The sequence below is a fragment of the Anastrepha obliqua genome, chromosome 2 (genome assembly GCF_027943255.1).
Source record: "Anastrepha obliqua isolate idAnaObli1 chromosome 2, idAnaObli1_1.0, whole genome shotgun sequence".
Lineage (NCBI taxonomy): Eukaryota > Metazoa > Arthropoda > Insecta > Diptera > Tephritidae > Anastrepha > Anastrepha obliqua.
The window spans coordinates 130,221,574-130,233,976 of NC_072893.1; the positions used below are offsets into that span (position 1 = coordinate 130,221,574).

Sequence of the window (12,403 nt, forward strand, 5' to 3'; positions counted from 1 at the left end):
GGAAATCTTTGTTCAACGTTTACGATCTCCATTAGATGTCGGTTCGTATACTGCAGCTGTCTAGTTCTCAAGTGTCAAATACGATTGACGGACGACGCCATTTGCAAAAATTACAAATGTTACAATGGGGTGATTAATTTTGCGCCACCTAGTTTTTGTGGCATTTTTCTAAAAAAAAAGATGATAACATATTAACACATCAAAGTACTGCCCGCCATTTACCAGAAATTCACTTACAACAGGATCGATAGATTTTGGCTGTCTGTCAGCTTTTGTGAAACAAATTTTACGAAAATTGGATCTGATAAACACTCCGTTCCTTTCCAATGATTTCACTAAACGATTTCTTATTACTTTTAACGAAATCAGACTCTTTTTCATGTTTTCTTAATGGACTATGAATAAGTTCGTGCGGTTTTTTCGAAATTTGAAACTTTATTGACGTAAAATGGTTACAAATTTAATATTCAAAGTATTGTCCATCGCTTACTACTACTTTTTCCCATCTTTCTGGCAATTCACGGATTCCCTTTGTGAAAAATTCGGTCGGTTTTGCCGCAATCCACGAATCGATCCATTTTTTGACTTCATCGTAATTACGGAAGTGCTGGTCAGCCAGGCCATGTTGCATCGATCGGAAGAGATAGTAATCGGATGGCACAAGGTCTGGACTATACGGCGGGTGGGGTAGGACATCCCATTTGAGCGTTTCTAAGTATGTTTTGACCACTTGTGCAACATGTGGCCGAGCATTGTCATGTTGCAAAATAACTTTGTCGTGTCTATCGGCGTATTGCGGCCGTTTTTCTCGCAGTGCTCGGCTCAAACGCATCAATTGTCGTCGGTAGACATCCCCCGTAATCGTTTCATTCGGTTTCAGTAGCTCATAATACACAACACCCAGCTGGTCCCACCAGATACACAGCATAACCTTCAGGCCATGAATATTCTGCGCCGACGTCGATGTTGAAGCATGGCCAGGGTATCCATACGTTGCCCGACGTTTTGGATTGTCGTAATGGACCCACTTTTCATCGCCAGTCACAATTCGATGCAAAAAACCCTTTCTTTTGTGCCGTTGAAGCAGTTGTTCGCATGCCATAAAACGGCGTTCAACGTCTCTTGGCTTCAATTCATACGGCACCCAATGGCCTACCTTTCGGATCATTCCCATGGCTTTTAAACGTTTGGAAATGGTTGATTGATCAACTCCCAAAGTTTTTGCAACCTCTTCTTGCGTTTGAGCCGGATCTTGATCGAGCAATTCCTCCAATTCGGTTTCCATGAACTTTGGCGGCGCACCCTCGCGTTCTTCGTCTTCCAAGCCAAAATCACCACTTTTAAAGCGTGCAAACCACTTCTGGCACGTTCGCTCAGCTAGAGCATGCTCACAATAAACTTCCACCAAGATACGATGACTTTCGGCTGCTTTTTTCTTCATATTAAAATAATGAAGAAGAATTCCCCGCAAAAACACATTATTTGGCACGAAATTCGACATTTTCAAGTGTGGTAAAAATATTGTTGTTTACGCTTCAAATAAAAAACTTATACTGACGTTTGTGCCTTACGACAGTAGCTCTCCAATGAATGTTTGGAAATGTGGATCGATGGAATAATAATCAAGTTACGCCATCTGTTGTAAAACCGCACGAACTTATTCATAGTCCTATTAGAATAAAGCACTCTGTAGTGTTTTTATATCCGGCCTTATTAAGTTTTTGTGTATCCGGCTGAGAACGGCACTAGTAATCATTAGTATCTCTTGAAGCATATAGAAACAATATACAGAGCAGTACTAATCTCTTTACAGTCTCGAATATGCAAATTAGCGCTGCAGATGGCACTTTACAATCATGTTTTAGGGTCTTCAGGTCTACTCACGAAAACTTACAAATATTAATATATATTAAATACTTTAAAATTAGCAAAAGGCTCTTAATACAATGTTAGACAGTACCCACAAATAACTTCGGCGGGAGTAGTTCAGATAAAGAAAACGTGGAATCAATTCCATCCAATTCGATATTCGAAAATGATAATATCGATATTCCGAGATGATGTTATCGCTATCCAGATGATGAAGGAGAGTACCTGCGTTAATCAAGGGAACCCTTGTTCGAGAGCTGCATTTCTCACAGTCATGGCTATTCGATTTCTGTGTAATTTCTTACCCATCCTAAGCTAATATACACTTATTTTAAATGTAATAGCAAAGCTGTCTGTTCGGATACTTCAGAGCTCACTTTATCATTTATGTTTCGTGGAACCTAACGAACATTTCTCCACCTTCTTTCAGCTGAAATCTCGCACACTAACTTGCTACCCATTTCCGTCCTTCGGACTCTTCAGCCAGTCTCTGCATCACTTCAGCTTCACGGTAAGGTCTTCGCAATGCATTTGAAAGATTTAAACTCATTCGAGAGCTCTCAAACTACATAAGCGATTTATCGCTCAAGCACCACCGTACGCACCCAAAAATCGCTAATAAAATTTTCAAGTTCAAAAGCACAACTCAACCGCCTAAAGTGTTATGGCACATTGTGCAAACATTAACAACAACAGTGGAAACAACAGCTGTGTGCAATTACGCACTTGAACAGCGCACACAGACAAAAAAACTCAAGCCAAGCAATCAAGGTAAACAAAAAACATCAAATGCCTTGCAATAGCCGCGCATGGCCCCACAAAGTCAAAGCCACCGTAAAGCGCACTTGGACAGCGTCTAAGTCAAGGTTAGACACGGTTCAATTACCCCTGCAGCACTCACAGCAATGACGACGACGCGGCTGATGATGTGGAGACTACCCTGATGTCGTTGATGATGATGACGTTGATGTTGCCGCTGAGGCTGACGCTGGCGACGCTGAAGGTAGTCAGCCATTAAGTTCCGCGGCAGAGGCAGTCAGCTGGCCAGCCATGCGTAGACGCTTCATTTGCTTCTCGTTTTGGTTTTACTTGGTTTGATTATGCTAAAAGCGACGTGGAAAAAAATGTTTTATGCGCCGCCACTCAAGCGTTCCGAGATGGCGGCTGTAGCTGGAAAAAAATTCAAATAGCGGCAACAAGTATGCGGTGACGTGCCTTGGCGCGCAGCCGTTTAATCAAATAATAACAAATAGTGCGGGTACCATAACTTTTATTTTGGACGAGAAAGAAAAAAAGCAATAACAAATAGCAAAGCAACTGAAGGTATGTCATTTGTTGGAAATTGAAATGCAAAGTACCACTCGCGCGACACAGAAAATGTCAAGTACTCAGCGCGTCTGAACGCAAGCGCGATGATTTCGGTTTGTCAAGTAGCGTCGTCAGAAGGTCGGCATATTTTTCTAGTATGCGCTCTAAAATAATAAAATGATAGACGACGCTGCAGTCAATGCCGTGCTGAAGTAATAAAAAATATTAATAAACATGAGCGATAGTAATCCCTTTTTACGGCTGCTGCTGGTGACGACGCCACTGCTTGATGATTTTTTATATTGTGCAAATATTTTTAAAGTTCAACATCCATTGCGCTTGAAACTTTACAAGTCAGCTCTCCGCTTACAGTCAAGATTTTTGCCTTTTTATAGCCTTTTACTTATGTGAGTATATGTAACGGGTGCTTTTTTATCCCAAATTTGTGAACTATACAGTGCTCTCAACAACTCAGCCTCTGTCCGTGGACCAGATGACAGATTTTCAGGAAAAATCATTGCTTCGAGCCATATCAGATCCAGCTGCAGCATGAATTGAAACCATTCGACCGTCTTTTGTGGCGAATATTCGGTGAAAGGACTGAAATCGACCAGGAGTTGAACTACATTGTTAGCGTGAGATTATCTGTAAGTGGAGCAGGTGAAAGGGAAAGTTTCATCATTTTGGCTTTAAGTTGTATGTGAATAAGCAACATAGAGATATTTGGAGTAAAAACCTTTTTCTCGACACCCTTGTGACCCTGCTATATACCAAGAAGGTCTCGGTTTGATAGGGCTTCTCTGTCAGAATCCTTAAGTCCTGAAGTCTATGGAGAGCGCTGGATGCAAGTGAGTAGCAACCTTTTGGAGCCATTTGCAAAAGCCATGGGTCGACTGCTAAGAGATCCCTATACAGCCATGGGTTTGTGTTGATAAATTTAAAAGTGAAGCTAAATAAGGGTTTATCCAGTCTGCCTTCAAAAGCACCCACTGGCGGATAGCCTTCTATACATTTCAGTTTCAGTTGAAGATCTTTCTGCAGATCAGGTGGTAATATATGTCGAACAAGTTGAACCAATTTGGAAAGCTTCACAAGAACCCCATTTGGCTCTGAGAAGAGCCGTTGCAAGCCATCATCACCCATTTCCTTACAGTGAATATTACCAGGTACTGGCTATCCGAAAAGATAGTAAGACAAGTGCCGGGTAGTTTCAAAGTTAGAACTATTTTTCAGGCCTTTCAAATGGCCTTTTCTCAACACGAAGGTTATCTTGAAGCTCGATGAATAGATTCTCCATCTGTCAATCGCATAGACCTCTGGGTACGAAAGTCGATGAACAGACCCCAGATAATGGTATGGATCTCTTAATAATGAAGGTTTTGTTATGAAGGTCAATGAATAGATTATCGAGACTGCAAAATGATCACTGTATCTAGTAATTGCATAGGCCTCTGGATATGAAATTATATGAATGAATTCCCCGGGCGGAAAATTATTCGTTCAGTCTTACAATCGTATAAGCTTCGCGATATGAAGGCCGTCATGATATGAAAACCTTCGCTGAGTCTGGTAACCGCCTGGACCTCTGTACATTAAAGTCTACGAATAGACTCCCGATAATGGAATAGACCTCTCAATATGGAGGCCCTGATATGAAGCTTGATAAATAGATTCTTCAGACAAAAAAACGTTCGTGGGGTCTGGCAATCACATAGGCCTCTGAAAATGAAAGTTCATGAAGAGATTCTCCAAATTGAAAAATATTCGCTGAGTCTGGTAATATTTTAGGCTTCTCAATGTAAGGATCGTCTTGATATGAGTAGCGATGAATAGCTCCCTAGACTGGAAAATATTCGCTTAGTATCTCTATCGCATAGACCTCTTGATTCGCAGGTCCTCTAAATAGGTGTCCGCAGCAACTCACTGTTCATTCATTGAGGACAGCCATGAAGATCGATGTTTCAAAACATCCTATAAATATTTAAAACCTCCATTCCTCCCTCCTTAGTGATGAAATGAAATCTTGAATTTTCTGTTCAGTTACACTTCCATAAATACACCCATTATATCTGTGCATTTACATTGAAAATTTTCCATTTTCTGCGCTTTGTTTGTCATCCAACTAAATTCATAAATCACAAGCAACTTTTGGCTTAATCAGGCTAAGCAGCCGTCACTAATGCGTAAATGAAAGTGGTTTACTGTGGCAATTGTCGCCATTTGTTGCAGCTGTTGCTGGCATAGCTGGCATTGCTTTTACTTTTTTTGCGGCGCCTCTTTTTCTGGTTTCTATTAAAATTTTTTGGCATCTGTCATTAACGCGCTGGCAATGGAAACTTTCGCTATCGTTTTTTTGCCTATCTTGTTTATCTACTTTTGTTTTTAATTTTTCACTCTTAATTTGTTATTACCTGTCACGAAAATGTGCACATATGGAAAGTTCATAAACATTTTATTACGGATTAATGTACTCGGTAAAAAAATAAAAATAGAAAAATAAAACTTGTTGATTCATTAGAGCACTAGACAAGCCATAACAGGCAAAAAAAACCAGATTTCAAAAAGTTGTATGTTACTAAAAACATTAAGTATAAAAACAAATTTTTATTTTTTATTACAGATTCTATGAAATGCCATTAAAACGCTGCTTCTTTAAAGGGTAAGTGGATGTCGTAAAAAATTTAATAAGAACTAAACATATGTCTATACACATATACACATACAAACAAAAAAGTTGCAGTTTTTCCACCGGAATGGGTAAATTTTTCAACAAACGAAAATGTGATAAAAAGTACCTTTGCATACCTTAGAAGTCTAGATCAGTCAAGATGTGATGAGTTATTCATGTTTTCCTTAAATATATCTTCTGAAAGAACTCAAAAATATCAACGACAATGTCATTAAGAAATCTCTGTCGTCCGGTAGTTAACGCCTTTTAGAAAAGGTTCCTCCAATTTGTCTTTCCTAGCAATTTCGATACTGCTTTGAATAGTCTCGGACCTGAAGCTTTAGAGCTCAACCAACTCCTTCTCGTTACGAACTCATTACTCGTATAAGCCTTCGGCTTAAGAAAAGCACCAAGAAAATAAGCACATAAGTCGCCTTCCTTTCCAGCTAAAATCTCTTAGAAAAACCCAAGGGAAGCTTAATTTCTCCATTTAGTCTTCCAGTTCATTTGAAGGTGGTGTATTGAATACTTGTGAAACTGTGCCAGCAAAGCCCTGCTCCATTTGCCTTTTCCAACTGCCAAGCGGTCGCCTCTTGGCAGGCAATGGCAGACTTTCGAGTGTATTTCGGCCATGATAAAGCTCCGCATAAAAAATATCTGTGGTTTAAGTCGGCTTAAAACTATAGGCCCCTCCATTTGTGGAACAACATCAAGGCGTACTTTTATCTCCAGTACTTTTATTTTTATCTCGAGCCTTTCATTCGTCATTGGAAAATTCGTTCAAAGTTCCTCAAAGCTTCGAACTCAGACGCGCTTTGTCTCCTTGTCGGCAATTTTTCCCTCCATCCGTAGGCAAACATGAAAAATTTAATTCTTATATTAAAAGAACACATTTCCCTTGGTATTCCACTCTCTGCGCCGTTTGTTGCTTTACTACTTGAACTTACGCCCCATATTTTCAATGCTAATTCTTCCCTCGTTTGCACTTTTCATTTCATGTGCTCTCGTATGCCCCGACATGTTCACAAGTCAAACAACGAATCATAAAATAATTTCACACAAAACTTTTACTTGTTGGCATTTCAACAAATTTTATGCAACAACAATAATACACACATACATGTTTGCATACATGTGAACAACTGCAACATTTTTTCCGGCACGAATCCAAAAATGATGAAACATTACATAAGAAAGGCATCCGTTTCGTTAGCAGTGAATAAGTATAAATGCATGCATGTGTGTGTGTGCTTGCATGAATGTGTGAAGCCCAGTGCAGTAGAGGATAAATGAAGCTGGCAAAGAATGCGAAAGAGTTTCGCACAAAAACTTTATGCACATCTGAAGCTAGGCAATAACTTTGCCTGATGCAAATTAAATTACGAAACACACAACATGTAAGTATGCGTGTGTATGTGTGAATGTGTGAGAAAGAAAAGTTTTGGAGTTTGGCTTGAAATAAAATAAAGATTAAAAAGAAATTAATTTACTTAAAGCTCGAAGCCTCAAATATTTAAAGCTTATTTTGCCGTTTTCTCTTTCGAATAGCTGCTCTTGTTCCTTGAATGCATTCGGGAGGAAATGCAGAGGGAGGCAGGCTCACACTCTTTTGAAATCACTTTTACATATTCCTTGAACATCCATTCGTTAATCTAGCCAGTCTGGTTAATACCAGCAACCTTAATGTACAATACCTAATCGACGCAAATCAGATAAACGAGTACATAAAAAATAATAGCTCCTTCACCGCAGCTCCTCCACCGCTAAATGAAAGCTCTGCTTGTTCCAGTTTTACGAGCAGTTGTTGCTTTCAACTTATACTCCTACCAGCACGCATAGGTCCGAAGTCTGTGGAGCTCACGAACTCAAGCAATTGCTACATCTTGGACCAGAGATTAATTAGAATATTACCAACCATTTTTATCTTCTCCTCCAAAATGTGGCACAAACGCCTTATAAACGATCGTTACGTTTCAAACTTTTTCCAAGAGCTTCTACAGACGTCATGGACCACCCTCAGTCATTCCGTGTGTCCGCCATGCAAAATTTGCTATTTAAAAACTACTATGGCTGCACACAAATGGCATCGGTTCAGAGAGCGGAGCTCTTGCCATCTTTTCAATACAGAATAGAGTTCAAATGAGTTTTTGTGGGAAGCGTCTGGATCTTTAGTCTGCTGAAAATGCCTTAGCTGTGAGTAGCTATCGTCAAATTAGAGTGAGGAACTTCTGCGATCTTCACAGTTCCGAATGAAGCTCACATGAGCCTTTTTATTGATACCAAGATGTTTTCAACAATCTTCTGTTCTATTTAAGAAAAACTTATTTTTCGTTGAGGTATCTAAGACCGTGACTAGAAGGACCTAAGCCATTTCTCTGTGATATGCTGAAAGTGCCTTACATATGTTTAGCTGTCGATTACTCAGAGTGATGAACTCCTAAGGTCTTCTTAGTTTAAAATGAAGCTCTAATGAGTTGTTCGTAGACTGTAGACAACTTTTGTCTACTCACAGAATGGAGCTCAAAGGATACCTGAAGTCTTCTTCTTAAAATGGATTTCGATTGACCTTTTCGTAAACTGTAGACAACTTTTGTCTACTCAAAGTAAGATCTTCTCAATATGGAGCTCAAATGAGATTTTGGGGGAAGAGCTTTAACTTAAGCTGTAAGCGGCTTTTGTCTACAGCACGAAGATTCTGCGATTATCTCATTGTGGAATGGATCTCAAATGAGTTTTGGCGAGAAGTGCTTGCAGAAATCCTTCGCCTAGGCAGATTGGAAGGCTCCTGAGATCTTTTCAGGGAATGGTTCTGATGTCAGGGTGTTTTCAACTCAAATAATAAACCCCGCTGGGAAAGAGTTATCTCTCATCAAAGTCAAAAAACGCCCCTTCAGCCTCTTAATGGATAGTCCATTGAGCTACACTCAAGACTCAACTGCTTAGGCTGCGAAACAACTTATTTTTCCTCGTGTTAGAACGCCTTTATTTGCTATATTCCAAGCCATTTACCCCGTTCAATATCCGTTCAATGCATTTCTATTAACAACATTTTCCTCAATATGGCAGCCACACGTCAGGTCGTGCTCATATATCATTACCAAATGCACTAACTCTATGCCACAATTGCAACTACACTACATTAAACAAAACAAGGCTTGCAAAAGCAAAAAAAAACGGGAAAACAAATAATCGCTAGCTACTCCCCAGTCATGTCAATAAAGTTTGAGCTTGTTATCTACATATAGGCGCACAAACTTTTGCATTCAGGCACATAAAACATAAGGCAGCAAATGCGAAATGTTGTATACCACACCGCAAATAATAATATTTAGAGCATGCGTGCGCGTATGTGTGTGTATGCAAGTGTTGGTGTACAGCACTCGCTGCTCTGACTCCCACACTGGCACTAAGCCCTGGGTCACACTGTAGTTCTATGAGTTGTTAGCTGACCAGCGGCTTCCACATTTATGCCAGTTTGTTAAGCTGCGCTGCTCACCCAGTTTTTATTCCTTTTTTTAATTTTTGTTGCAGTTTTGCTACTCTTTTTGGTTTATTTGTTTTTTATGCCCGGCCACTCTTGTCTGTGTGCCTGCCATTTTCTATCCCGCATTTCCGCTGCCACCCGTCTAAGCGCATGCTGATTGCTAGTTTGCCATTGCCACAATGCCACCTATTTTTTTATCAACTCACAGGCAGCAGCAAGCTGTGCCGCATTGACTTTTTTTATTTATGCCTGTCGGTTTGCTGGAAAAGTGGGTTGCTCTCTATCTCTACGCCATTCTTTTGCTTGCTTGCGGTCTGTGTTGTTGGTTTTGTATTTTGTATATTATTTTTTATTTTTTATTCCTTTTATTATATTTATTTTATTTTCGACTACACGGAAGTTGCTTTTCGACTCTATTGAAAACTTTATACCATTATCCTATTCACATCCTGTCGGTTGCCTGCATGCTGTGTAGATGCTGCTCAGCTGAAGCGTTCAGAGCAGCGGCGGGGGCAACAGCGGCAGTTCTCGGGCGTACAAAAAAGTGCGAGTTTATTTGAATGGACGAATTTTATTTGCACAAAAGCAATTCCTGCAGCGATAGCGCTGGAACTGGCGAGAGTGTGAAGAATATTTAAGTTTTGAAAATTCGAACTGATATGTGAGAGCAGGTCATTGGATTTAAGAAAGAAGTTAGCAAAACAGTTAAAACTTACGCAAAAGCGGATCGTTATAATGAATAGGCTTTTTGGGGCACCCACTCGCCAGCAATTATTTTGGTCAACTGGTAAGAGCATGCAAAGAAAAATTTGTGCGATTAAAAAAATTCTGTTTTAAGTTCCACAAAATTTCATATCTCCCCAGGCCTGCTTAGTTGTTCGTAAACTTGCAGCTGACTTTATTTCGCCGCCTCCTATTGACCCTCTCTTTGCCGCCACTTGCTCCACAAAAACATGAAAATCAATTTATGCCGGCTCGAAGTTTTGTGGCAAATGCGCAAACGAAAAACCGAAATTCACAATTTAAACACACTCTCAAGAAGAATGTTTCTTTGCTCTCGTATTGCTAACAGTTCGAGCGAGGGAAGTGCAGAAAACTTTGCCAACCAAGCAACCGAGCCGGGCAAGTGTATTATAGCTAGCAGCGGCAACAAGAAGACTGCAAGGCAACAAACACCACTTCAGCACAAAAGCAATGTTGCACTCGAAAGTAAGTAGTTGTTGGCCAACCAACGAATTATAAAGTATTTAAAATGGCATTTGAAATTGCCAACTTTTTGGACTGACTGCCGCCCACACCACACCACACCCAACACGCAGCACAGCAACCTCGAGCTCCACCAGCCACCAGCTACCAGCATGTGGGCCACTCAACCGAAGCGCCTGCCGTTCAACCACTGTGCCAACCACAAATTCGTACCCACTCTATGGGCGGTGGCGCACATTGTAGACAACAATAATAACCCGTTCAAAACGAACAACTTGAAAAAGTTTTGTGCTGTTGTTGACTCACAAATAATTGTTGCATGGAATTTGTGGCAACATTAAAGGCACTCAACACTAAGCGTTGAGTGGTCGTAAAGCTGGAGTGAGAGCAACTGAAAGCTGAGCTGGGGAATAAGCATTCGCAGCTGGAGTGCAGCGTTGGTGGGGATATGGATGTGGCACCGAGCAGCCTCTCTTCGAGAAGTTCAAATGCCAAAATAGCAATAGTGCAACTTTTCGACCATTCGTTGCACGCTTGACCGCATGCAAAATGTCTCGTTGATGCGCTAACGCAGTGACAAAGTTGCCAGACTGTTGGTCAACACTTGGGAGAAATTTAGTGGCATAAACGCCGCTAAACAGAAAAGTTAGCCCCCAAAAGAGTCGGCCCACATACAAATTCGGCGCAAAGAAATAAAAAGAAACAAATTCGAGACTTGTTTCGAAAAAGTAAAGAAAAGGAAATAAATATTTTAATCGAAAAACTCCTTGCAAGTACTAAAAGCCTCCAAACTTAAAAGTTTACCGAATGGAAGTTTGCGCGATAACCGCTTAAGCGATTTTGGAGAAATTTAATAAATCGCGCCAGTCCTTTCACACTAAGTGAAGAAAAGTCCTTCCCTACCTGATCTTTCCAACGCGGAGGAGGCCTTCCTTTTCCTCTGCTACCACCAGCTGGTACCGCATCGATAACTTTCAGAGCCGAAACGTTTGTGTCCATTCGGAGGACACGATCCAGCCAAAGAAGCTCCTGGATCGCCTAACCATTATAAATATATGATCTACATGAAATTATTCAAAAAAATTGTTCGGCAGTGCAATTATTGAAACCAACCTCAAGGGAATGGACTTATAAAAGGCTGTTGATGGTATTGGTCCAGTGATAATCCTTGGGTGGGTATAAAACTCCTTTAAGGGGACACAACTCATTAACCTCACTAAGAACAAAATGATTGAAATGCTCATATGCATTCTGAATGGTCACTCGTCTCCAGAGACACCATTACATTTACTGCTCGAATGTAATATCATATAGAGAAGAGTGGCTCATATACTCAGCACAGCCCAGCCTCATCCTTTTCTGAGGAAAACTGGCTCTTGAGAAGAGGATGCAATGAACCAGAACTTATTTTATCTTAACGTTGACCTCACTCTCATATGAATATCAGTCGCTCTGAATGTCAATCATTTTTCTTCATTCTAATAATTTTCCTTTCTGGTAACACCAACTCCGACCCCCTTTCTCACTTACAATCGGCAGCTAAAGTGACCAACTGTTCTGTTGTCAAACTTTTGCGAATATTCTAAGCAAAAGTTCGGTCAGTGACAGCCGGATGAGAATTTTGCAATTTAAAAAAATATTTAAATAAAAGCAACTATGTATCAGTATTTGGCTTCAGAATTGCATACAGGAGCTAATATTATTGCGCATTCACCAGCATACGACTATTGAAACTGTGGAAGCTTAATATAAAACTTTTTCATACGCAGACGTCAATTACATTCAATAATCAACCACGACACAAGCTAGACCACATACTTAGTCGCACTTGCGAGGTATTGCGTGGAGCTACAACAAGTGCACATAAA

The 12,403-nt window shown here is 40.4% G+C and overlaps 1 protein-coding gene across 3 annotated transcripts in view; it reads left to right on the forward strand.

The window, feature by feature from the left end:
* LOC129237517 (uncharacterized) overlaps positions 1-12,403 on the forward strand; it is a 251,843-nt gene that overhangs the window by 177,187 nt on the left and 62,253 nt on the right. For all 3 annotated transcript variants that reach the window (XM_054872321.1, XM_054872320.1, XM_054872322.1), the window contains one exon: positions 5,798-5,836. The gene's annotated coding sequence lies outside the window, so the exon portion shown is untranslated. The remainder of the gene's footprint in view (positions 1-5,797; positions 5,837-12,403) is intronic.